Source organism: Lutjanus erythropterus, chromosome 3 (genome assembly GCF_056507025.1).
Source record: "Lutjanus erythropterus isolate fLutEry1 chromosome 3, fLutEry1.hap2, whole genome shotgun sequence".
Lineage (NCBI taxonomy): Eukaryota > Metazoa > Chordata > Actinopteri > Lutjaniformes > Lutjanidae > Lutjanus > Lutjanus erythropterus.
In genome coordinates this window covers 23,347,023-23,371,404 of record NC_139319.1, presented here as the reverse complement: position 1 = coordinate 23,371,404, position 24,382 = coordinate 23,347,023, and the positions used below count along the sequence as shown (strand labels likewise).

Genomic DNA, 24,382 nt, shown 5'->3' with positions numbered 1-24,382 from the left:
CGCTCATGCACACTTTGCACAGTTTAGAAGAAGAACATGTTTAGAAGAAAAACACATATTCTATCACCAACAGATTAATACACAAACTTCCAGAGAAGCTTTTTTTTTTTTTTTTTTACACCACCGAGTCAAAAATACATTCTCATTTTCACTTTGACGAAGGTGAGATGGCACTGCTAAACACAGCATGGCTGGGGGATCTCTCTCCTCCTCTCCCTCTTTTAGTCTCACATACGAACATGTCTTTGTACGTCTCCTTTTCCCTTTCTCACTCCGTCATTCTCACATCCTTCCTGCATGCATTCAGTTCCCTCTGTCTCTCTGTAAACTATATAGTCTGTTCTCTAATAATTCACTCACACACTCACTGTCTCCCAGTCTTTAAACTCTGTCTCAGTGTGTCTGAGACAGAGTGTGTCTGAGTGTGTGTGTGTGTGTGTGTGTGTGTGTGTGTGTGTGTGTGTGTGTGTGTGTGTGTGGCTCCTTCCAGCCCATTTTCTCAACAAAGGCCACAGCTGCTCCCGGTTTGCTGAATAAAAGATGACAGAGCCATAATATCAGGAGATTACCAGCTAACGAAACAATGATTTTGTCCAATTTAAATAGCGACATCAGTTGCATCACAAGCACTTCGCATGTCAACTGTGATATGATAATGTTTGCGACCAAATGAAAACTGTTTTCATCTGCACGGAGAGACTCCCTGACTCTCTCCTCCTTTTGTTCTCTCACTCTCAATCTCTCCCTCTCTCCCTCCACGCACATATTTGCTCTGGCTCTCCCGCCCTCCCTCTAATACACACTCATACACGCGCGCACACACGGAGCACGTAGAGCATATGGCTATTTCTCTCCTCTTTGAAGGGTTGCTTTGAAGCTATGGCACCCGTATCGATTGGCGCTCAGATGAGCTCGCTTCGCCAGAGCCCTGCGATTATCTGTCGCTTTATTTCAAACAGAGCGCCAGAGAGGGGGGCTTACACACCCATCACTCACTCACACTCTCACAGGCAGTTATACACTCATACATGAAGTACACACACACACACACACACACACACACACAGGCATGCGCGTCCGCACACAAACGGGGATAATGAGATGAGCTTACACGCCGAATCCCGATACTTAAGGCAAGCTGCGCTTCAGAGCTGACAAGTGAGTGGTTGAATGTTAAGAGTGTGAGGACATAGCGAGAGAAAGAGACAATAAAGTCTGGTAAAGTGATGAAACTTAAGAGAAAAATTTCCCCCTACGGCTCTACTCTGATTTCAAAAAATCTGTTCCTCCACAGGCATTATGGAAATGACTGTCAAAATGAATGCATAAACTAGAATGCAAAGTTCATGAGAAAAAGGTTGAACTTGCGGTCAAGGTTAAATAAGACATATGTATTATATTTACTGCACTAAATCATTAAATAACCTTGATATGTCATCAGAAAGACTGGAAACTAAGTAGCAGGTCTGGAATGAAACACTTCGATACTATCATAAAACTTGGGAGCTGATTCAATATGTATTGCAATTCTGGAGTGGCGTGATCTGATATTATGATTTATCTACTTTTTTAACAGTAGACTGTGGGAAAAAGTTGAATCATAAATTTCTTGACTCATATTTTCAAAAACAATGTACATCATGTCAGACAATCTATTTTGATCTGCAGCATAGTTTCTATACTGCAAATGAAATTAGCACATCAAATACTTTAAGTAAACTGCTACATTTACCCGTTCCTGCTCAGCAAGCTAGTGCTATAAGAAAAATGAAAAAGATGCTCTAAGATTTTACACCAAAGTGAATCGAGTTTTGACCCTTTGAGCTTACTGTAGCTGGTCACTGTGAAGTGTTGAAGCCAGAGTATCAGAGTTGAAGGTGAAGTCGGCAGTTATTAGTTTTGAGATATACGCCTGACCATGAGCACACGTCATTTTTATGTTAAGCATGTGTAGTAAATGGACCTTTTGTTGAGATGACATTACTGTGGTCTCCATTAGCGTGTTAATGAAAATTCTCATTATGTATTAGCATTGAGCTAACAGACTATTTGCTAATAAAGAAAAAAAGCATTCAGGAATCATGATAAAAGAATAAATATACTTAATTTTTTTTTTCTGTCACCCCTAATAAGTTGAAATACTTGCTTCTCCGATGACAATAGTATTCATCAAGTTCTCCTTTGAAAATTTCCATCCCAGTCTGGATCATCCATTTGTGAAGTGCGTATTTTCGGACCAGTAGGTTTTTTTTTTCAGGATAACCAGCTTAGATTTACATTGACAGACAACTGAAAGTTATACACAGCTGATCAACTTACAGTGTAGGACTCACTGTCACTTGTTATTGTAAATGTTGCTCCATCTTGTGCTCATGTAGGTTCAGCGTCTCTGCAGCCTGTAATCAACCTGCCTGAGCTTGGATTCAGGGAATGAGGCAGCGGGAGAAAATAACTCACTTCAACCATAGATGGTAAATCAACCAATTTAATATATCGTCTATGTTTCCAACTCACTATTTAAACTGCAGTACTCATATTTGAACACTAGGGTCCTACATACTGTTCCTTTAACAGCTGTCTGTAAACTTTTCAAACTTTTCTTTAAATAAAAAAAAGAAAATATCTATGATCTCAGCACGGTCACTGTGGTTTGCTTTTGCAGACTGTGGCAGAGATTATTCAAAAGGGAATTTCTGCTCAAAGCCCAAAGGAGTAAGACAGAGTGAGCCAGGGTGACATGAAATGTTAATGGTCTGCCCAGAGCAGCAGAACCTCATAAAAGACTTGATTTAGAAACTACAGTGGCTTTCAGGAACAATGAACACTGTTATATCACACATAGAGCTGGAAACACACATACAGGCACACACACACGCGACTTACCACTCATACTTTGATTAAAACCTTGAGGCTACACTGCTGAGTTGTCATTGAGAATAAACATTTCTGAGAGCGTAATTCATGTTCTAAAGAGCATCACTCCTGGAATCACAGTCAAACATCAGGAAACTCACACAGAGAAAGAAGCTGAATACACGTGTAGTCATATTAACACCACCAGAGCCCAACATTTTGTAATTACAGACAGTCACATGCTGCTCCAGTTGTTCCTGATGTTCCTGATCATGTTTTACTCTAAAAGCATGCTGAAGAATCCAAGAATGGATGAATTCCTCGGCGCAGGGTTCAAGAAAATATGTTTGTGACACTCTGGAGAGCAAACCCCCTTGGAGAGAGTTAATGAGGCCGCACACACACACCAGGTGTAACCACACTTGCGCACAAACATGGATGTCATGTCTAATTTAAGCGAATGATGTTGATATGAACGCTTGTTTATTCACTACTGAGGCCCGGCGATCACAAAGATGACATTTAGTCTGTGTTTGAGAGGACGGACAGGCACACAGACATACTGTACACACAAACACACACATCGCAGACCACACAGATACGCATGCTGTTATAGCTCATTATACCACACACGCACAAAAAACTGTATGTGAACACGTCAATAGGGCCTATTGACATGTTTGCTATTGATTTCACAGCTGTGCAGACTCTGTCTAAAGGTAATTATAATCACTAACAAATCACTCACTGAGCTCTTGGTTTCTCAACATGAGAGCATTAATAAACACTTCAGACCTTTGAGACAGTCTGAAGGTCAGAAGTGTTTAAGCTTTAAAAAGAGACATTGTGATGATGTGATAAAATCATCTTACTGCTTTACAAATTTCAGTTGTAAAAAAAGAAAATTAAAAAATGAATTGCTCTTCTGCCGTTGCACAAGACACAGACTATGCTCATCATAAACAAAACTGCCAAAGTACCAGACAAACTAGTATTCTAACCTACTGATGGGGCTGCCAATGGTCACAAAGACCATGAATATCCATAACAAATTGTTGACAGCCAAAGACAAGGACAAAGACATTTCACTTGGTGGGTTTCCATCCACCTGTTTTAATGCCCATTTTCACATTTCACAGAAAAAACCTAAGTGGAAATGCTAAAAATTAAAAGACATATCAAAATATCACAAAAAAGTTTCTTATGCTTGGCTGTAAGGTTTTCAAAAATATCAATACTTTGATGCTTTTTCAATATGTGTTTAAAATGATACAATATCCAGTAATTATAGTATTGCAAGTACTGAAACTATTTTTAAGATCTACGTACTCATTAAAGACCTCAGTTCAGTCTTTATTGTCCTACCTGAAATTTGACTTGCAGCAGCAAAACCAGACAGTGACTTTTAAGTACCAACACTGTGTACAGGTTGTTAATTTAAAAAAATAACAAAAAACTACTACTACTAATTTAATAACAACAACAACAACAACAACAACAACAACAACAACATTTTGCTGCACAAGTGAAACCTTTGCCCTGCTGGTGATGCTGGGAGAACAGTGAGACAATCAGTGTTCAGGTTGATCCAGTACACAACATACTACAGCGTACTGCAACTTCATGCTGTTTGATATCTTTCATTCACATTTTCATAGCACACGTCTTTGTCAACTTTTACACCTCCTGTAGCTCCATTAAAAATGATTCACCGATTATCTGCTCAAGGTTAACCATCACTCTACTCGACTGGAGTGGATTTTTCTCAGAGTGTTTCCAACCATTCACAGCTTTCTGTGTGGTAAACATCTACAAGTATTCATACTTATAGCATGTTTTAGGGGCGTACGAGTGTGTCTGTCTGTATGTAAGAATAAAACTGAAGATGGTGACAGGTTACTACACACAACACCTGCCACCTGTGTGTGTGTGTGTGTGTGTGTGTGTGTGTGTGTGTGTGTGTGTGCGAGAACAAAGGGGGTCTAGTGAGGTTGAGAGAGGGATGTCTGGGTGAGTAAGTTTATTAGCTGAGGTGGGAGGTTTATGTGCATAAGTGCACCTATGAGAGCCTGAAAGAAATGAAAATGTGTGTGTATGTGTGTGTGAGAGTGAGAGACAGACTGTGTGCCAGTGCATGTGTGTGCGCGCATGTGTGTTGTGCGTGTGTATTTGTTCACTCGTTAGGTCGGTATCCAACCACTGCAATCAGCGGTAATCCTGACTCAGCATCAATAATGACCCCATTAGTCACAAACCCCTACTGGTGCACACACAAGCACACACACACACAAACTTAAACACACAAACAGATAGGCCGCCAGATGGACACCTCCTCTCATTAGTCTGAATGTGTGTGCGTGTGTGCACATGTGATGTTTTTAAAGAAGAAATGAGAGCTACACGGGTACGACATGTGATGTAAGAACACTTGGTGCATCACATCTCCCTCCATTAATGAACGCCGCTTGGAAAGATCAGTCATCTTCACACTACTGCCAGTGCAGGTGTTAAGCTGCATCGATTTAAAAAATGTGTCATTTGTGTAATTTCAAAAATGTTACTGCAGATGAAATAGGGACATTTTATTTGGTAGTGAATTTTGGGAAGGTTGATGCTGACGGTAAAACTTATCCAAGAATAGGTTATATTCAAATTCATTTTAAACATAAACATTTTTAAAATAATGATGAATATAAATGATAGCATGTTTCCTCTTAATTTATAGCAGTTCATTATGCAAAAGTTCCATCTCTCATTATATGCACAAATTTGTCCTTTGTTTTGATCATGTCTTTCAATAGATGTTTTTAATTATATGCGTAAAATAAAGTTTTCACTTGACTTTCAGTCTAAGAAAGACATATACAAACAAAAGAAATGTTCCTGCAAGGGATCAACTTCAGAATTAAATTCAAGCCATTATCTATTTTTTTTTTTTATTTCTTAACTGTATGCTTGTTTTGTGTTTGTCACAGTTAAAATATTTAGGTATTTGGGAAATAAAAAAAAATAAAATTAGATAAAATTTTTACAACACCAACAAAAGTGCCAAATCACATCACATGACTGAAGTTCCATAGATCACATGATGACAGCTGAGCTATCTCCATGACAACTGACCAAAATCCATCCGCACTGCGGTGCCACTGACAACTCCAGACAAAGGTAAAAAGTGGACGTCGCGTAAACATAAAAATGCAAAAATACCTGTATACACAGAAGCAGGGGCTGACCAGTACTAGATTTTTAAGGGTTGATGCAGTAAAAAGAAAAAATCCAGTATCGACATACAGACCAATATTACTCATAAATGTGGTTATCAAACACTTGCCACAGAGATACACTTACAGTTAAACAATAAACTTTACTGTCAAAAATGACATCAGGGCACTAAACTTTCACCTGTATTTTTAATAATTATAAATGATTATAATTTAAAACAACAACACACAAAAGCTAGGAAAAAGTTTCTATATCAGACAACATACGCCAATATTGAGATAGATATAGATAGATATGGCTGTGATTGGTCGATATCGGCCAATAATATTTGCCCGACCTGTACACAGTATTTGTCTGTCAAGTGCCAAAATCCTTGAATCCTTGAATAGAGACAAGTGTTATAATCTCCCCCACCTATATGACCACCTGCTATCACATGGCTGAAGTTTCATATTTAGGTGATGACAACTGAGCTATCTCCATGACAACTGAACTGACTAAACTCCAGTCGCATTGAGGAGCATCTGACAATCTGAGTTACATAACACCAATGAAAAAAAAACATGCTTGTGATGCACAGAAGAATAACATGAAATTCTCTCCTTGTGTCACATGAATACAAGTACACTTTTAATAGTGTTATAATAATGCTGGTATTGTTCTGACAAATAAACACACACACACACACACACACACACACACACACACACACACACACACACACACACACTCATAGATTCATTGTTTCAGCCTGGAGTGTGAGAAACTGAGTTCAGGTCATACTGTAGAGGACATATTGTTATCATCCCTCTATCAAAGAATACTGGTGTGTGTGTGTGTGTGTGTGTGTGTGTGTGTATGTATGCAATTTTATGCATGTTAATATACTCTTTGTCTTTAACATTGCTTCTGTGTTTGTGCAGAAAGAATGAGGGCCACATAAAAAAAAAATACGTGCGCACACACACATACACAGTCTGATGTGAAAGATGTGTCCAGTGAAAAGATGTATTGCTGACGGCGTAAAGGTCAAAGGTCATATGTCAAAGGTTAAGGTCCAGTCAGCAAGACTGGACCCCACAGGAGACCTCACCTCTGCCAGACCCCGCCTGCAAGTGCGTGTCTGCTCTTACTGTGTGCGGGTAAGTGGATATAAAGAGACACACGTATGCACATATGCACGATTACACCACATTTTCTGTCATGCAAGGATGTGTGTGTCCGTCACAAAGCTGTGTGTGTGCGTTTGTGTTCTGTGTGTGTGTGTGTGTGTGTGTGTGACCCTGTGCCCTACATCCTGACAGGAAGAGCCAGCGGGCTAAGAGAGGAGCTCCGGACCCCAAGGTGTCAATCACAGATTCAGATTGACAGACGAGTTAGCTAGCGCTGCTCTCACATTCACCCACACACTCTCCCTCTCAGGACTGCACTCCGTCACTCTCTCAGACTGCCTGTCTTTCACTCCCGCTTCCTGTCCTTGTTTCCTCCACGTCTCTGTCGCTTCCCCCCTCTGTCTCTCTCTCTCTCTTTTTTTTTTGTCTGTCTCACAGACCATTTCTGTACATCCACGTGCTGTTTGCAGTTTGTCAATTCTCCCCCCGTCACCCTTTCACCGTCTCTGTCTGTCTCTCAGCCCGTCTCTCCTCTTTTTCTCTGACAGATGGGTGCCTCAAACCATTTCTGGTTCTGCTCTCTCTCAGTACATCTCCCCCTTTTTTTTTTTGTTTTCCATTTTTTGAGTTTTCTCCACAGCATATAATGCGGTCATTCATGCATGCACACACGTTTACCATGTTTGTGTGTTGAACATCTCTGTGTAAAATGTGAGTATATTGATGTTTTTGTTTGGCTAGCCTTGGGAGGTTTAGGGACAACAAACATATATGCAGTTTATTGCAGTATAGGGACACTGTACAATCAAATAAAATGAAATCAGTTATGTTAGAAAGTTTACATTAAACATGAGATTTCAAGATGCAAACAAACATTTAATAGTTACTGATAGATGTGCACCATTTGTTCCTGTCTTAAAGTTTGAACAGTAACAGAGCAGCAGATATCTATTTGTTAAAATGCAGTGGGATAATGTGTCCTGAAGTCATGCTGTCTCTGTGTATTGTAATCTGAGGTTTTCTGTTTGCATGTGCATGTTTACAATTACTTTTATTATCGATTAATCTTCAGATTATTTTCACAATAAATTGATTAATCTTTTATAGTCTATTGTCAAAAAAAAAAAAAAAGAAAAGAAAAATGCTAATCATAATTTCCCAAAGTTAGGCTTTCATTTTGCGGCTTCTTTCTTTTTGTTTCTATCATCAATGACAGCAAATCCTTACAGTTAATAAGCTGGAACAAACAAATGTTTCACATTTTAGCAGAAAAATAACTCATCAATAAATAACTTGATGGCCAGCTAATGTTACACCTGTTTTTTTTGATCAGTGACTTGCTAGTCGGCATGATAGCTAACAAGCTGCAGATGTTTTAATTGCTAGATGTTGCTAAATGTCGTATACACACATTCGCACGCACATGAATTCTGTTGAATTGAGCCTCCTCTACTGAAGACGGGTCAGACTTAATGTATACAATATTACATTTTCAAAGTGAAAATACAATAAAAAACAATCTCACACAATTAACTGTGGAAAAACTGTTGAAATAGCAAAGATTAAAAGTTTGAAAATGAAATATAAAAAAAAATAAACTAAAAGTAAAATTATTACCTCCTTCAAGAAGATTATGTTTTTGTCTGAAATCCTGCTGACACACAGCAGGATTTCAGACAAACTCCAGCTCGATTTTAATGATACCTGGTGGAAGGGTGCAGCATGGGTCAAGGAAGAACCCATTCAATTTTGGAGCCGATCCAAATCACGGGGCAGATACAAGAAAATATTTTTCTCTTTTGTTAACATTGTGAGCTAGGGCATGTGGCCTTGGAGGACTAATCAAAAATAACTGACCAAGTCATCTAATCTGAAAGAAGTTTGCTTGAAACTAATAGTCAGTCGCCACAATAGTGGTGCTGGTAGAGCTGCTGGCTGGAGTGGATTTCACAGAAGATAAAAGTGATTGAGTTCAGAATAGTGGAGAACTCCTTATTTTAGGGAAACTCCACACTCATGACTCTCCAAGTGGCTTAGTCTCAAATAAATCTGAGATCTGAATACAACTCTGAACTCAAATCTGATTCTGAATGTGGCTCTGAATGCATGAATTGTCTCCCATTCTCATACTCTTGGAAAATAGTGTTAATTGTAAGCAGCAGCATTCTGAAGATGAGCCATGTTTTGATGACATGAGGTGTCCAGACTGTGCCGACACTGCTGCCAGCATCGCTGTCACTGACAGACTAACATAGTGTGAACCTGATCACCATCATGGAGTGTTCAAGCCCGACAATAAATGAATCCTGCAATCCTGGTGTGATTGCATTTTAATACTGACAAGTCACTTTCCAAAAGGGATGTATTACCACAGATGCAGTCACTTGGAGGACCAGTGAGCAGGATTTAGTGGCATCTGGCGGTGAGCATGCAGATTGCAACCACCTCGTTTCAACCTTCCTTCCAAAGCAAGTAGCAGAAACTACAGTGGCTGTGAAACATGCCAAAAAGGTGAAAGGCCCCGTCTACTGCCAGTGTTTGGTTTGTCCATTCTGGGCTACTTCTGGCAATGCAACATGGCGGACTCCACGTAAGAGGGCCTCATACTTATGAATATTCAATTTTGATCATATACGGTCAATAAATCCCCGTACGTTGTACACACTGCACCCTTTAAGTCATCTGTGTGTTTTGCTGTATGGTCTGTAAATCTATAACCTCGCGCTAAATCTACTGTTTATCTCAGAAGTGTCTAGACGACGGAGCAAATTATGGCTGAAGTGATAAGAGTTGTAAAATCCTTCCTCAAAGGAGTAGAAACTGCTGTTCAGTGTCTTATTGCATGATGAGGCTTCGGTCTGGACTTTCTGGTTTGTATCTCCTCTCCTCACCAGTACCTGTAGCCACACACCCACACCAGCGCAGCCCCCTGTGTTGTTTTGATGAAGAGTTATTTTTGGCCTTCCAGGATAAGGAGCAGTTGTGCTTTATGAGCAGTTTCTTCATACGACAGCTAATTTAGATGTATCCACTTAAATCTGAAATACCTGAAAATGGGATAATGGGATATTTCATTGAATTACGGCGGAATATTTACTGTAAAATTTGCATTTGCGCAAACTGGATCCTGGATATTATTGACTTGAATATGCTGCTATGATTTCTATTTATTTATTTATTTATTTATTTATTTAATCATGTGATGAACTGGTGACCTGTCCAGGGTGTACCCCACCTCTTGTCCAGTGTCAGGTGGGGCAGACTACATCCCCCAGTGACCCTTCAAGGATAAGCGGTTCCAGATAATGAATGCATGAATGGATGAATATTTATTTAACCTTTATTTAGACAGGTAATCTCATTGAGACACAAAGTCTCATGTCACAGCCACTGCATGGTTAATGAATACATATCAGTGGCACATTTTCCCACTACCCACCATATTAAATTGTCATGGAAACAAAGCTGGACTGGGGTGGCTAGTAACATATTACATGTAATGTACTTGGGTAATAAAGTAGTTTATGTTTGCCTTTACTTGCCGACTAAGTGGGTATCCACATAACTGATGATTATTTATCAAACATCTCATTGTGTTATGGTTTGCTGAGAGCACCAATAGTCATCCTTACAATATAGATTTTTTTTTATTATTAATTTTGACAGAGGTATTTGGTGAAAAATATATTGATATTTGATTTTGTCCATATCCCCTAGTGTATGCCAAAGTGCAAGTGAGTCACTTGAGGAAATGACGTACAAGTGACATAATATGGATGATTCACTTTATTCTAATTTGGTTCCATTTGGGTAAATGAATCAAATTCATCAAACACTTCAAAATTTAATGCATACTGCCACTGTTGATTATATTATGTAAACAGAAAGCCGGCAATAAATGGACGGTCCTCACAAGCACATTGTGTTCGTGTGCATACGTTCTGCTTTGCACCGCAGCAGCCAGCCTGGTCTTTGAAGACGTATGGTGTTTCCTCTCGGGGGCTATTAAAGTGTGCGAATGGTCTATTAGAGGGTTAAACACACTCACAGTGACTCTTTAGCTGCAACTTTAACCCCTCACACATCCCACAGAGAACTGCTGAGAGAGTTGTAAGAATGTGAGCAAATGTTTGCATCTACCAATGAACAAAAACCCGTTTCTGGTCACTGTGAATGCAAGTTTCACCTGAAACTGACAGAATTCATTTGTAAGTTTGTATTTCTGTGTTGCTGCGTTTAGGCGAAAAACTGAGAAAAAGAGGGAAAGTAAAAGAGAAAGAGACTCAGTTTGCATGAAGCCATCCTGTCAAACTATATTCACAGACCATTTTAAAAAACATAGTGTAACCTCTCTTTCTATTCTATACTCTGTTCACATTTTTCTTATTCTATCTCATTCTATGCTCCCCTGCATAATCTTCTCTTTCTCATCCGTTTCTTTCTCCCTCATCCTCTGATTCCATTTCCCTCCCCTCTCTCCCTTCGTCATCTCCCTGTGTACTACTCTATCTTCCCATCTGCTTCTCCCTCTCTCCCCTCCCCTCTTTCATCGCTTTCCTTTCGTCTCCACACCTGACAGAGACAGGATCCAGCAGTAAATCTCCTAAAGCGCAGTCATCCACCATCGTTCACATCACAGAGCTGGAGAGGCAGAGAGAGTCAAGAAAGACGGGGAGACAGGAGATGGGAGACATTTGTGTGTTAGTTTGCCGAGGAGGAGAACAAAAGAGACACGATAACAAAAAGACAAACAGACACAAAATGGCCTGAGACGCAGGCGGTGGTGGTGAGGGGTGAAACAGACACTGATGGAGGTGCTAAAAGAGTGATGGAAGGCAAGAGACAGAGAGGGAGGGAGATAAAGACACAAGCTTTCACATAACTCACACACACACACACACTAGATGGTAGTCCATCCATGCACACACAGACACACACACACACACACACACACACACACATAATGGTGGCAGGATGAGCAACATGATGAAGATTCCCTCTGGGCCAGAAGACATCCTTCCTGTCCCAGCAGAGTGGGACATGTTGGGCTAAGCTCCTTGGGCAGAAACATTCAACTTATGGAGGACCACTGTGCAGCACTTGTCGTCAACGTGTGTGTGTGTGTGTGTGTGTGTGTGTGTGTGTGTGTGTGTGTGTGTGCATATATGTGTCAGCACATATAGCGTCAGGTACAGTAATTCAAGGGACCTATTACTACCACTCAGTTAAATGCACGGTTGCAAGATAAAATTTCTAATGATATAGATGAACCTTTTAAATTGCAAAGATTATTTTGATCAGTTGTGTCGACATAATAATTTAATTTGGACTCAAATTTCTATATAAACTGATTTATTTCTCAATTCATGTTGCAGTAACTTTATGAAATTTGCTTGATAACTTAATTTTCTCTGTCTTGAGCTCAGGATTTCACATGCTTCAGACAGTTAAGACGACATGTTAGAGTAAAATGTAATTGGAATAACTTAATTTTTTTAAATGGTCGTCAACTAAAAAGTGTATTCACAATTATGGTAATCAAGTATATAACACTTAAAAAACCTTTTCAAATACTATATGTTTTATTTTATTTGACCTTTATTGAGACATGCAGTCTCATTGAGACAGTTGTAAAAAGAAGTACATTTTGTTATTTATTTCAAACTTTTTACACTCAAAATAAAATTCCTCCCTACATCCGTTCAGTCTGTCACTAGGGCATTTAACACTGCTGTGTCCTTGACATTGTTATTACCATAGTGCTTGCATACCATAGTATTTCTCCATAAATAATATTCAATTCATGTACTGTTGGTTTCATACTGCTGTTTTGGATGCACTAGTAAATTTCAAACTCTGTTACAGTGTGCTAAATTTCATGTTGGCAGGGAAATTGGGACACAGCCAGTAGAAATGCTAAGCTAACATCACCCAAGACGATGAAAAAAGCCCAGTTATCTCCAACAACAATTTATTCAACATGCTAATCGATCACCTGAAGATGTCAAAGTTGTTGATTCCCACTTTAAGTTTTGTCGTCCATGGAGGGTTAAGTTAGACTGACATTAGCTGCAGCTGCTACAGGACACTTTGCTTTCAGGCTAAACATGGTGCACTCTTCAGCCTTGTGATATATTTTGTGTTTGACCAGTTGTTTTCCTCAGGTCAGACGTGTTGCAGATATGTACGCACGCGTGAGCCAACGCAAAGGCACTATTTCTCATATTTGTGTAGCTCGTGTCTGAGCTCACATGCACAAATCCATCGCTCGTGCCTGAGATTCTTGCATTCGTTTGTCTGTATCTGTGTGCGTGGGATTGTGTTTCCGTGTGTGGGTGTGTGTTTCCGTCTGTGTGTGTGTGTGTGTGCGTGACAGCGGGCTGGGCAGAGTGTCCATAGCCGGTGGTTTATGGCTGCTGAGGTCTGATTACATTGGTGCGACTAGAGGGGTGAGCAGACTGGTGGTTCTATCTGTCTTCTGTGTGGCTGACTGAACAGACACACAGCGAATGGAGATGGCTCAGCCAGAGACACTTGGCCTGCCTCCCAGAGATCTCACAGGGATACAGCCACATAATGGATTCACACGCGAAAATGCTCCCAATTCATACTTGATTTGCGGCTTCCATGTCTGTTGTTGAATTTGATTATTATTTAAGTTGAAAGTGTTGAACCCCGGTGGGAGGAGAGTTGTGAAATATAGGATGTGCTTTTTGCATGTGTAAATCCATATATTACTACATCTCTAATACGTGTGCTGAATGCTTTTCACTCGTGAAATAATGAATGTGTTCAGCGATCAAAATTAAGTTGGGATCAAGAGAGAAAAAAGTCTTTTTATATAATAATAATTCATCATTCTGCACTTACCTGAGTGCGTTAGCTGGCTGCCAGCATCGCCAGAAGCTGATAACTCCTGATTTATGCTGCTGATCCCAAAGAACATGACCTGAATGTATTTACCTCTGAATTAAATTTCGGGTGAGCATGCAATAGATATCTAACAAGTAGAGAGCTCCCACTGAAAATCATCAGTTCCTGTTCTGCAACATATAAAGCCTCCAAAACCAATACTCTATTCAGTTCTATCCTATTCTATTACTGTGGAAGCCTGTTTTTTTTTATATTTATTTAGATCCTGACCAATATTATCAGCACAGCATTATTACAGCTATATTGGTATATATTGATATCAGCATGTAGGTTGTCACCTTTTTGAAAACTTTTTTTTTTTACAGAACGTAATGCAAATTGCTTTTGTTTGTTAGTGTTACATGCAGTAATCATTGTATATTTTATTCTTTTTCTTAACTCTGGTTTAATATATACATATATTTTTCTCTATTTGTGTTTTTTTAAATATATAATTATTACAAATACCAGTGAAAGTTTACTGTTTCAGTGCCCTGACATCATTTTTGAAAATAATGTTTGTTGTGAAATTGTAAAAAATCTATTTATAAATCCACTATGGGTCGGGCTCTATATTTAACCAGTTTTTTGTTTAGAGCAAGAACGAACCCTTGTTGTAATTATTAATTAATCTGCCAGATATTTCCTCAGTCAACAAATTTGTCAAAAATGTCAGCAAATGACATCTTCAAATCTTGTTTTGTCCAAACAAACAATCCAAAACCCAATAATATTCAGTTTACCTTGTAGAGAACTATGAAAATCAGTACAAATCACATTGAAGAAGCTGGAACATGAACATTTTGGCTTTTTTTCTTATTAACTGACTAACTGTTGCAGCTCTACTTACTTAGTACAAATTCAGAATTAGAGCTGCAACTTCTGGTCGATTAATCAGTTAATTGTCAAATATTTAATTAAATATTCTGATAATTGATTAATTGTTTTGAGTAATTTTTTAAATCTCAACTCAGCTCTTCTCAGCTTCTTCAGTGTGAATATTTTCTGGTTTCTTCAGTTCTCTGTGACAGTGAACTGAATGTCTTTGGGTTGTGGACACAAGACATTTGAGGACGAGGCCTTTGAGAAAACATTTTTCACCATTTTCTGACATTTTATGGAACAAACAACTGATTACTTAATTGAGAAAATAACTGACAGATTATTGTGTGCAGCTTTAAGTGAATTGTGTGTCCTGTGTGTTGTGTGTGACGTGCTGTTTTGTGTGGCTTTGCATTGTATTGTGTGTTTTAAGTGTTTGTATAACTTTATATTATGCCATTGTGCTGTTTGCTGAGGGACGACAGATGCAAATTACCTTTAAACTACATCAAGATGCATCAAATGGTGACATTTATGTTTGAAACTGTACAAGGTCCCTTTGAAATGAAATACATGAAACAATGAATGAATGAATAAATAAATAAACACATAAACAAATAAATCATAATTAAAATAATCATTAAGTGCAGCCTTGGTTTGAATTTTTTGTTGTATTTGTTTTTATTCAAAGTTTCAGTATTATATTTGCAATTTCATTACAGAGCAATTTGCTCCACAAAAGGTTATATAAGTTTTCATTAACAAAAAAACTGAAGGACCTTTTTTGAAATTCTGATAAATTTTAGTTTATTATGGTTTATTATGGCACAATACACCACCACTTAGTGTAAGCAGATTGTAACAACAAGTTGCTGTCTCGGGCTCAAACTGCAAAAATAGTATTTGTTTTAAAATAAACAAATATAAATGTACAGGCTGCCTTAAAAATTTAAGTTGACTGAATTTGAAAAGGTAAGTTGAAGTAATTTTAAAATAAACTTTTCTTGTCAAATCAACTTGTTTTTAATTTGATTGCACTAAGAAAACAAATGCAGTAAGCGTAAGCTCTTAAGTCATTACACAACTGTTCAGTCACACTGACAAACATTACAAACAAATTTGATTTCCTTTCACGTTTTCCCTGTTTGAAAAGTCAGTTCTTTATTTCAAACAAAGAGTGCAGCTACATAAGGACAATAAATGCTGCCAGTGAATTTGTTTAATTTTAAGAAATCAATACTAACCTTCATCATTTTTCACAATGTTTTCATTAGTGTGAAGACAAATAACCATGACTAATCTTAAACTTTATTAGACACACGGCAACTCTTGATTGATCTTTTTTCTCTAACTATAAAAAAGAAGGGTTTTAACTTAACTTAATTTAATGAGTTGACAATATTCAATCAGCTCATCATTTTCAAGTTAAGTTAGAAGAACTTGTTTGTAAGTTCTGAAGTGTTTTGAAAATAAATACTAGACATTTTAAGTTTACTTACCTTCAATAAATGAACGAAGGTCAGTTAATGCTTTAAATTCTTGTCTGATTTTTTTTTATAGTGAAACACCTACTGAAGTCAACTGTTAAATTAGCTTTCATGGAGCAGTCTAAATATGGAATTTTCTATTTAGTATTAGAGGCTACATTACCTTCAAACACTTTGATTATAGTTAGAAAAATAAATAATACTCTCCTTGTACTTGCAGTCACTGAGCTAAGCGGTGCTATATTAAAATAAAATGTCGAAAAGTGTGAAAGGTTGGATATGTATTTGGAAAATTCTCAGTTCTACTGAACTGCCTGATACTAATTAAGCTGTATATTACCGATGCTAGGGTGCTTCGTGGGTCACTTTTGTTGTCCGTTTTTAATTTGTCTGTAATAATGATATCTAATTGTTTTTTGTTTTGAGGCTAAATATTTTAATTCACAACAGCTGTCTGCTTCTGTTAAATCTTTTGCAGCAACAACCTGCACAACACTGGAGGCACTCACCCTGGCATCACAGATGAAAATAACCTTTTAGTGATATCTGCTGTAACAAAAGTATTTTGCATTCTCCTTGCTACAGTACACAATAAACAATTATATATCAAAAAAAAAAATCAGCTCATGTGTGTGCGCTCAAATTGATATCATCCTTAAAAATCTCATTTCTAGCTGCTTCTATTCTATTCTAATTAAGTCAATTCTTTGCTCCAAAGAGAGTCTGATCTTTATATAGAATGAGGCAGTGTTTTAAGGTGTTCTTGCTTAATGATAACCACGGTGGCTTTATATAATACACAGAGGGATAAGGCAGAGGTGGCATGCTTTATCTTGTGACTGTAAGTGTGCACTAGTAGGAAGCCCGCTGAGAGAGAGAGAAGTGACAGAGAGAGGAGGAGGAGGAGGAGGAGGAGGAGGGAGAGATGGTGAAAGGAGGAGGAGGGGAGTGTGGGGGGGTATATGGTAGAGAACAGGAGGCTAGATGTTGTTACATTTATTGAGAAGTAGCTAAGCCCTTTGTGCTGTGGGAATTTGAAGAAGAGAGTGGAGAAAGGACAAAGATGGGGGCTGAGAGATGGCTGTGCATGAGAGAGAGCACTGCTGTGAAAGATGAGAAATGAGAGGGAAAATAAATAGACATGAAACCCAGAACGATTGAGTAAGGGTGTGTGTGTGTGGGGGGGGGGGGTATGAGAGACGGAGAAGAGAAAGCGAGAAACTGCGAGAGAGAGATGGACAGTGATGTATAGGTGTGCTGGGCAGTCCAGCACAGTGAGTACAGCGCAGCGTTACTCCCAAGTGTGTGCCATGTATGGAATTAGATAGAACAGCGTGGCATAAAGTGATGAGGGAGTCACGATGCCTGACATTGATTTCTGTTCATTTCCACTGAATAGTGGGAAGAATCACTTTCAGTCAGTCGCTGTAGTGTGACTGTGTGTTTAAAGAGAGATCTGACCATGATATGTCATCAGAAATTAAGAAAACATGTAAAGTTAAAACACTCTGACAACAACGCTACAGCTGAGGTATCCTCCTTTGAAATTTATATTACAGGCTGAAATAATTGTTTTTGTTTGCCTGTTTCACATTAATTGAAGTTCAAATTAAAGTGAAATGTTCACTGAATGAGTATGTTTCTCTTTCTGTATAAGTCATAGAAATCATGAGAAGATGTTTATAATGGTTAAATTGAGCAATATGTAAATGAAGTCTGACAGGCATTGAGACGCCTGTCTTACTCCTGTCACTGTATTTTCAGAGCCGTGGGCTTTTGTTTTCAGGATAACGAGCTTAGCTCATCATTGACACACAATTGGCAGATACAAATAGCTGATCAACTTACAGCGTAGAACTCGTCATCATTTTTTACTGTCAAAATAAAATGTTGCCCTCATCTTGCACTCCTGCAGTGTTCCTGCAGCCTGCCTGAGCTTCCTCTTATCTGGGGTGGAGAAGACGGGGGTAGACAACTCGCTTCAACAATAGATTGTATATTAAAGGACCAATATGTAGCAATTGCGTGTGCAAAAATGAGTACAACAGCCCGAAAGAGCAAGTTGGAGCCATAGACTGCATATTAAAGAGGTTGGAATCCTATTCAATACAGTCCCCAGACAAGAGGAAGCTCAGGCAGGCTGCAGGGACCCTGCAGGAGCACAAGACAAGCACAACATTATAATTGGACAATAACAAGTGGCAACAAGTCCTACACTTTATGTGGATCAGCTGTGTATAACTGTTACTTGACTGGGTTAAGTGACTGCCTTTCTTACTGTCTGCCAGACTCAATTAGCATAATACTCAATTTAACTTAATGTTAATGTGAAACGAGCTCACAAAAACACTTAATCCAGCCTGGAATACAAATTTCAAGGGGGGACACTGTGGCTGTAGTGTTGTTGTCAGAGAAGCGAGTATTTCAACTTAATATATGTCCTTGACCTCTGATGACATATCATGGTAATTTATGATTTATTACAGTAAATATATTACAGATTTATCTTTTAAATAGGATTTCAATCTATTTAGTATAACGTCTATGTCTCCAACTCGCCATTTGGACTGCAGTGCTCATTTTTGGATGCGCAATTGTTACTTATTGCTCCTTTAAAAGAGTCAGGCAGACAGGGAGGAAAAAGGAAAGAACGACAGAACTAGGGAGCAAAGGAGTGAAATAAGAGGAAGATAATGAGGGGGGAAAAGTGTGCGTGTGTTAATGTGTGAATGCACGTGTGCATGTGAGTGTGTGTACAGCTGATTGCACGTGAGCATGTGTGTGTACTGTATCTGATTTGATGTGAATCCTAAATGTGGATGAAAACCAAGGCTTTAGGTTTTTAATCAGCCCCATCTGAGCACTGTATGGGGACTCTGAGAAGCTTTCATGTAGAGTTTCTCTCTTTTTCTTTCTCTCTCACACACACACACACACACACACACACAAAGCATCCCCTCATGCCTTCTGTTCTAAATTTACACCTAACATGAGAACAGGAGAAAGGGGGAGGAGGCAAGGAGGAGCGAGGGCGAGGTAACGGAGGATAGTAGAGGAAGAGAGGTACGGGACAGAAGTATGGAGGCAATGGATGTGTGTGTGGTGGAAGGAAAGGGGAGTGGAGGTGACGTGTGTGGGAAAAGTGCACAGGAGAGGCAAAAGATACACAGAAATGGGGAAAAAGCTAAACTAAAAGAGGAACAGAGAAGCAAGGAAGAGCGGAGAGGAGCCAAATTTGATTTAGACAGCGGGCAGAGAGATGGAGAGATGGAGAGAGGTGGAGGGGGGGGATGGAGAGAGTTAGATAGACAGGGAGAGAGGGAGGGAGGGAGAAGGACAGCGGTATATTAGTCAAGGTGTCCAGTCTATGTATTGCCTGCTGTGCAATACCACCCCTCTGATTTACTCTGCCGAGTGACTGATGAGAGGGAGGATGAGAAGGAGGGATGCAGAAGATGAAGGGATGAGAGAGGAGGGAGGTCTCGCTACGAGCGTTTAGGCCAAATTAACGGCACCTCATAAATTAGACTAACAGCCAAAGCGGATGGGGCTGCAGGGGAGGAGGGGCTGTGGAAGTGTGTGCGTGTGGGTGTGTGTTTCTGTGTACACAAGGAAGTTTGCGTTGTGCACATATGTGAATGATGACATGTCAAGAGGGAACAATTTGAACCAATGCAAACAGATTACTCTCTGATAAAGTAGTGATATCCAGCCGCTCACTCATACAAACACAATCTTCCCTTGATTACTGCACGTACTGAAGCGTTTTCTCCAGCATGATGCGCTCATAAACGGAAACAGCAGGGAGATTGTACACATAGAGGATGCTGAATGTAAGGTGCCCACCTTTCGCTCATGAAATATTCTCACTTTTGCATCCTTGCAAAGCACAGTTATTGAGAATATGACTTGTTTTCCCATTAGACTCGGACAAAGCTGAACGCAATCATGTCTGCTAGAAATAACATTCAGACACAGGTAATTTGCGTTAGCAAATATGTTGTGTAGGAAAAGTAAAGCTGCACAGACTACATTTTTTTATTGGCATATCGAAGAAACATTTATATTGAACGTAAACTGACAGTGCAAAATGTTCATACTGAATGTATCTGCAAAATATATTTCATTTATTCTCCCTCCTAATCCGGTCTTGGCAGCAACAGCATGAGAAATGCTTTTAAGGATTTATTTAGGCAAGTCAAAGCAATTAAGGTTAAGGTTAAAGGGAAGGGAAAAATGCTGTAAAAGTTAACATTGACTTGAAGCTGCCCTGAGGCTGACTTGATGAAATACATTGATTTTTTGAAATTTAACCAAAACCACAATCTTTCCCCAACCTTAACCAAGTGGCCTTGTAGCCAAAACATAACAACATGTGCAAGACACAAATCTCACTCTTTGGTGTCAAAGTCTCGGGTGCCCAATCATACACCTTGGCCTGCTGTCTGTCACTTAATACAAGGGTGTTACATTTCATGGATTGGAAAACTTAAAGACATTGTTTGGACTTTTTTAAGTGGGGTTGTATGAGGTAGTACCTACAGTAGATGGTGGTTGGCATGTCCCCCGGTTTACAGAAGCAACAGGAGTACCAGTGTAAGAAGCTAAACAATGTACTGCTGTGGACAGGGTCAGCAACAAAAAGGTATTTTGGCCATGTAAAAAACTTTTACAGTACATTTACAGTATATTTAGTATGTTGGCACCGCCTTCCCCTGCCTTCAGACTCCATTTTCTGACAGGAAACCACCAGTATATAAGCCAAATATCGCTCTCTCTGAACCAACCACACTCCAAACTCATCATTTTACCTCACAGAACACAGGACGTGCTGGTTTAAACCTGCCTCGATCTGTTAGTCTGTTTGTGTTATTGTGTTATTGTGTGACTTCAGTGAATGTGAACTATCATTTTAAGACTCTAAAGTCACACAATAACATAAACAAACAAACAGATCGGGGCAGCAGTACACCAGCAGCTTCTGTGGTCTATGATGTAAAATGACTATAGAGCCTATGAAGACTAGATGGTTTGGAGAGAGAGTGGCATTTGGCTTATGTAACTGCAATTTCCCATCAGAAAAGACTGTCTGACAGCAACATAAAGTGGTGAAAATAATCTAAATATAGTGTACCCTTAAACTGATACAGAGTTTTTAAGTAGACCTTGTTTTTTGTTGTTGATTATGTCCAGAACAGTTCATTGCTTAGCTTCCACACTGGTCCTCCTCTCCACTTCTACAAACTATCTGGCCATCTACTGTAGGTAATACGCTGACTATGGATCAGTACCCCTACAAGACCATCTCAAATAATCCAAATGTGGGCTTTGTCTACATCGTCCGACCCAGCCTCGTCCTTTTCACTTAATAGATGGTGTCACGTTTCATGGACTGGAAAACCTTTGCTACAAAAACCGAATCCAGGCAAAAATGCCATTTACATGGCAAATCAATTAGAAATATATAAACATGTTTTAAGGGAGACAGGGTTACTGTATGAGAACTTTCAGTTTACACAAGGCTTCATACAAATTTTATTCCCTATACCTCCACCTTCTTTCTTCATGTATGTTTTCTGTCACTGCACAGGCTGCACGTAACATAAATCCTGCCTAGTAAAGGTTATTTATGTTCCTCCCTCTCCATTCTAAAGAAATGTTAACTCTGTCAGAAGTGCAGGCACTTGCCGATCGCTGTGTGATTACAGCAGTGCTTGACTGAGTGAGATACTAATACAAACACACACACAAACACACACAAACACACTAACCCACCCACACACACCAATCTTGGCAGTGTAGAGTTGATGCTCAGAGTGATTAAAGTGGCGTGCTTCTGAGTGTGTCACCTGGGTGCTGCTGTATCTTAAATCAGGACAGTGGGGCTCAGATTGGGTATTGACTGGCCTGCAGAAGTCTCCATCCATCACGCTGAGAAACGATAGCACAGAGGCCCGCCCTGATGTACCCATATACCACTGACGCTGCTCGCTGGCTGGCTGAGGTGACGTAAGGTTAGGGTTATGGCACGAAGCGTTATTTATGCTGCATGGTAAGCAGGCAGGGAGGCGCGTCTCGCCGGCAGATGTAGACTGACAGGCAAGCACATCTTCCGTCAAGATATGGATAAACACGCCACGTTCAGAAGCTTACACAAAGGCAGACGCACCTGTGACAAACACAGACTGACAGACACATATGCTCAGATGCGCAGCACTTATTGTAAAGAGATACGACTTCCTTTTTCTCTGTCCTGTTGTCTCTCACTCTCAGCGATACACACGCAGGGAGCGCGCACACACTCACAGACGTATCACTCTGTTTTGAGGGCCCAAGCAGCATCTTTTGACTGTGTGCCTAATGATAATAAATGAGCCATCATGGGTGGGGAGGGAGGCACTAAGTCATCCCCTTCATCGACAGGAGGAAGACTGGGAGCCCCAAGGTCACCCCACTGTCAGCATCACTCTCCCTAACGACTCCTCTCACGCTCTCGCTCACATGCATGTGTGCATACGTACACACACAAAAAGTGGCACAAAGTGCACCATGCCGCGTTCACACTCAGACACACAGAGACATGCATACCCCAGAGACCACCTGGAAAAACCTGCTTCAAGACAAACCGCTGTATTTATCTTCTAGATAAACCTTATATTTCTTCACAGAAGTGTAGGTATCTGCCAGAAGGTGACATTATTTATTATTTTCTTCCTCTAATTCAGTGGTGACCAACGTCTTTGGCATGATATCCTGTTCAAGATAAGCAGAGGTAGAAAGTATTAAAGTGCAAACACTTTGCTAATGTACTTAAGCAGAGTTTTCAGGTATCTTTACTTTACTTGAGTATTTATTTAACTCCCTACATTTTAACACAAATATCTGTACTTTCGGCTCCTTCCATTTTCAAAACAGAATCAGTTACTTTAGTTCTAATGCATTGGAGGGCAATTACTCATTATTTTTAATTTGCATCATTGTGCACTGCCTTCCTAAGATCAGGATTGATTTCAGTAACACATTGGACAATGACACGTAGAAAAGACAGTTACCTGCTGTATCCATCAGTGCATATCATGCACAACAGACATAATAAGTCAAAAACAACATAAAAGTCATAACATTACAAAACAGACAAGAGGGGAACACTTGACTCCAGAGAAAAGGTGATGTTCAATTAGCTTTGTACAGAAAAGGCCAGTAGAAATGAGGGCTACTATTTACTTTTGTACTTTGAGTACATTTCAGAGCCTGTACTTTTTCACTTTTACTTAACTAAAGAAATTGAATCAGTGCCTCTCCTTTTACCAGTCTGTTTTTACACACGTATCCTACTTGAGTAAAGAGTGAATATTTTTGCCACCTCTTAAGATAAGCTATGTTTTCTTGCAACAGTGCATCATGGGTTACACATGCAGGCAGAATAATCATGTCAGATTGTTTCCTTTGCAGAGTTTTTAGGGGGACTTAGGCAAATATTTCACAATAAAAAAAATAAAGATTAGAGAGAGGTCAGAAAGAGTGAGCTAACGATGTGCCATATAGCCTAGCAAGTGTTTTGTTTATCAGAATTATCTTCCAAGCCCTTGGGTTGTCTCGACCTCCTGGTTGGAAACCACTACTCTAACTTTTTTGATAATTTTCTCAAAAGAGGAGAAAACTTTCTAAAACTCAGGGATACTCAACTTGCATTTCGTGGACCAAGTCTGGCCTCTGATACGTTGCTGGGTGACCCTCCGCTTATTTTCTAATTCACAATGAAACTAAATTTTTTCACACTTACTTCTGCCTATGGTGAAATTTGTTTCCCGTGTACAGCTGACCTGTGTGGAGCCACTGTGGTCAGATTTGCCACTTTGCAAAGATGAGTGAGAGCAGCAAATGTGGAACGGTTGAAAATAAAAACAGTAGTAATGAAAAATGATCAGATGAATTTGCCTTTAACCGCCATGTCTCATTTGCCAAATGTTAACT

At 39.4% G+C, this 24,382-nt stretch overlaps 1 protein-coding gene across 1 annotated transcript in view; it reads right to left on the bottom strand.

Moving 5' to 3' along the window:
- The window catches only part of ptprdb (protein tyrosine phosphatase receptor type Db), a 218,718-nt gene that overhangs the window by 184,632 nt on the left and 9,704 nt on the right, over nucleotides 1–24,382 (bottom strand). The window lies entirely within an intron of this gene.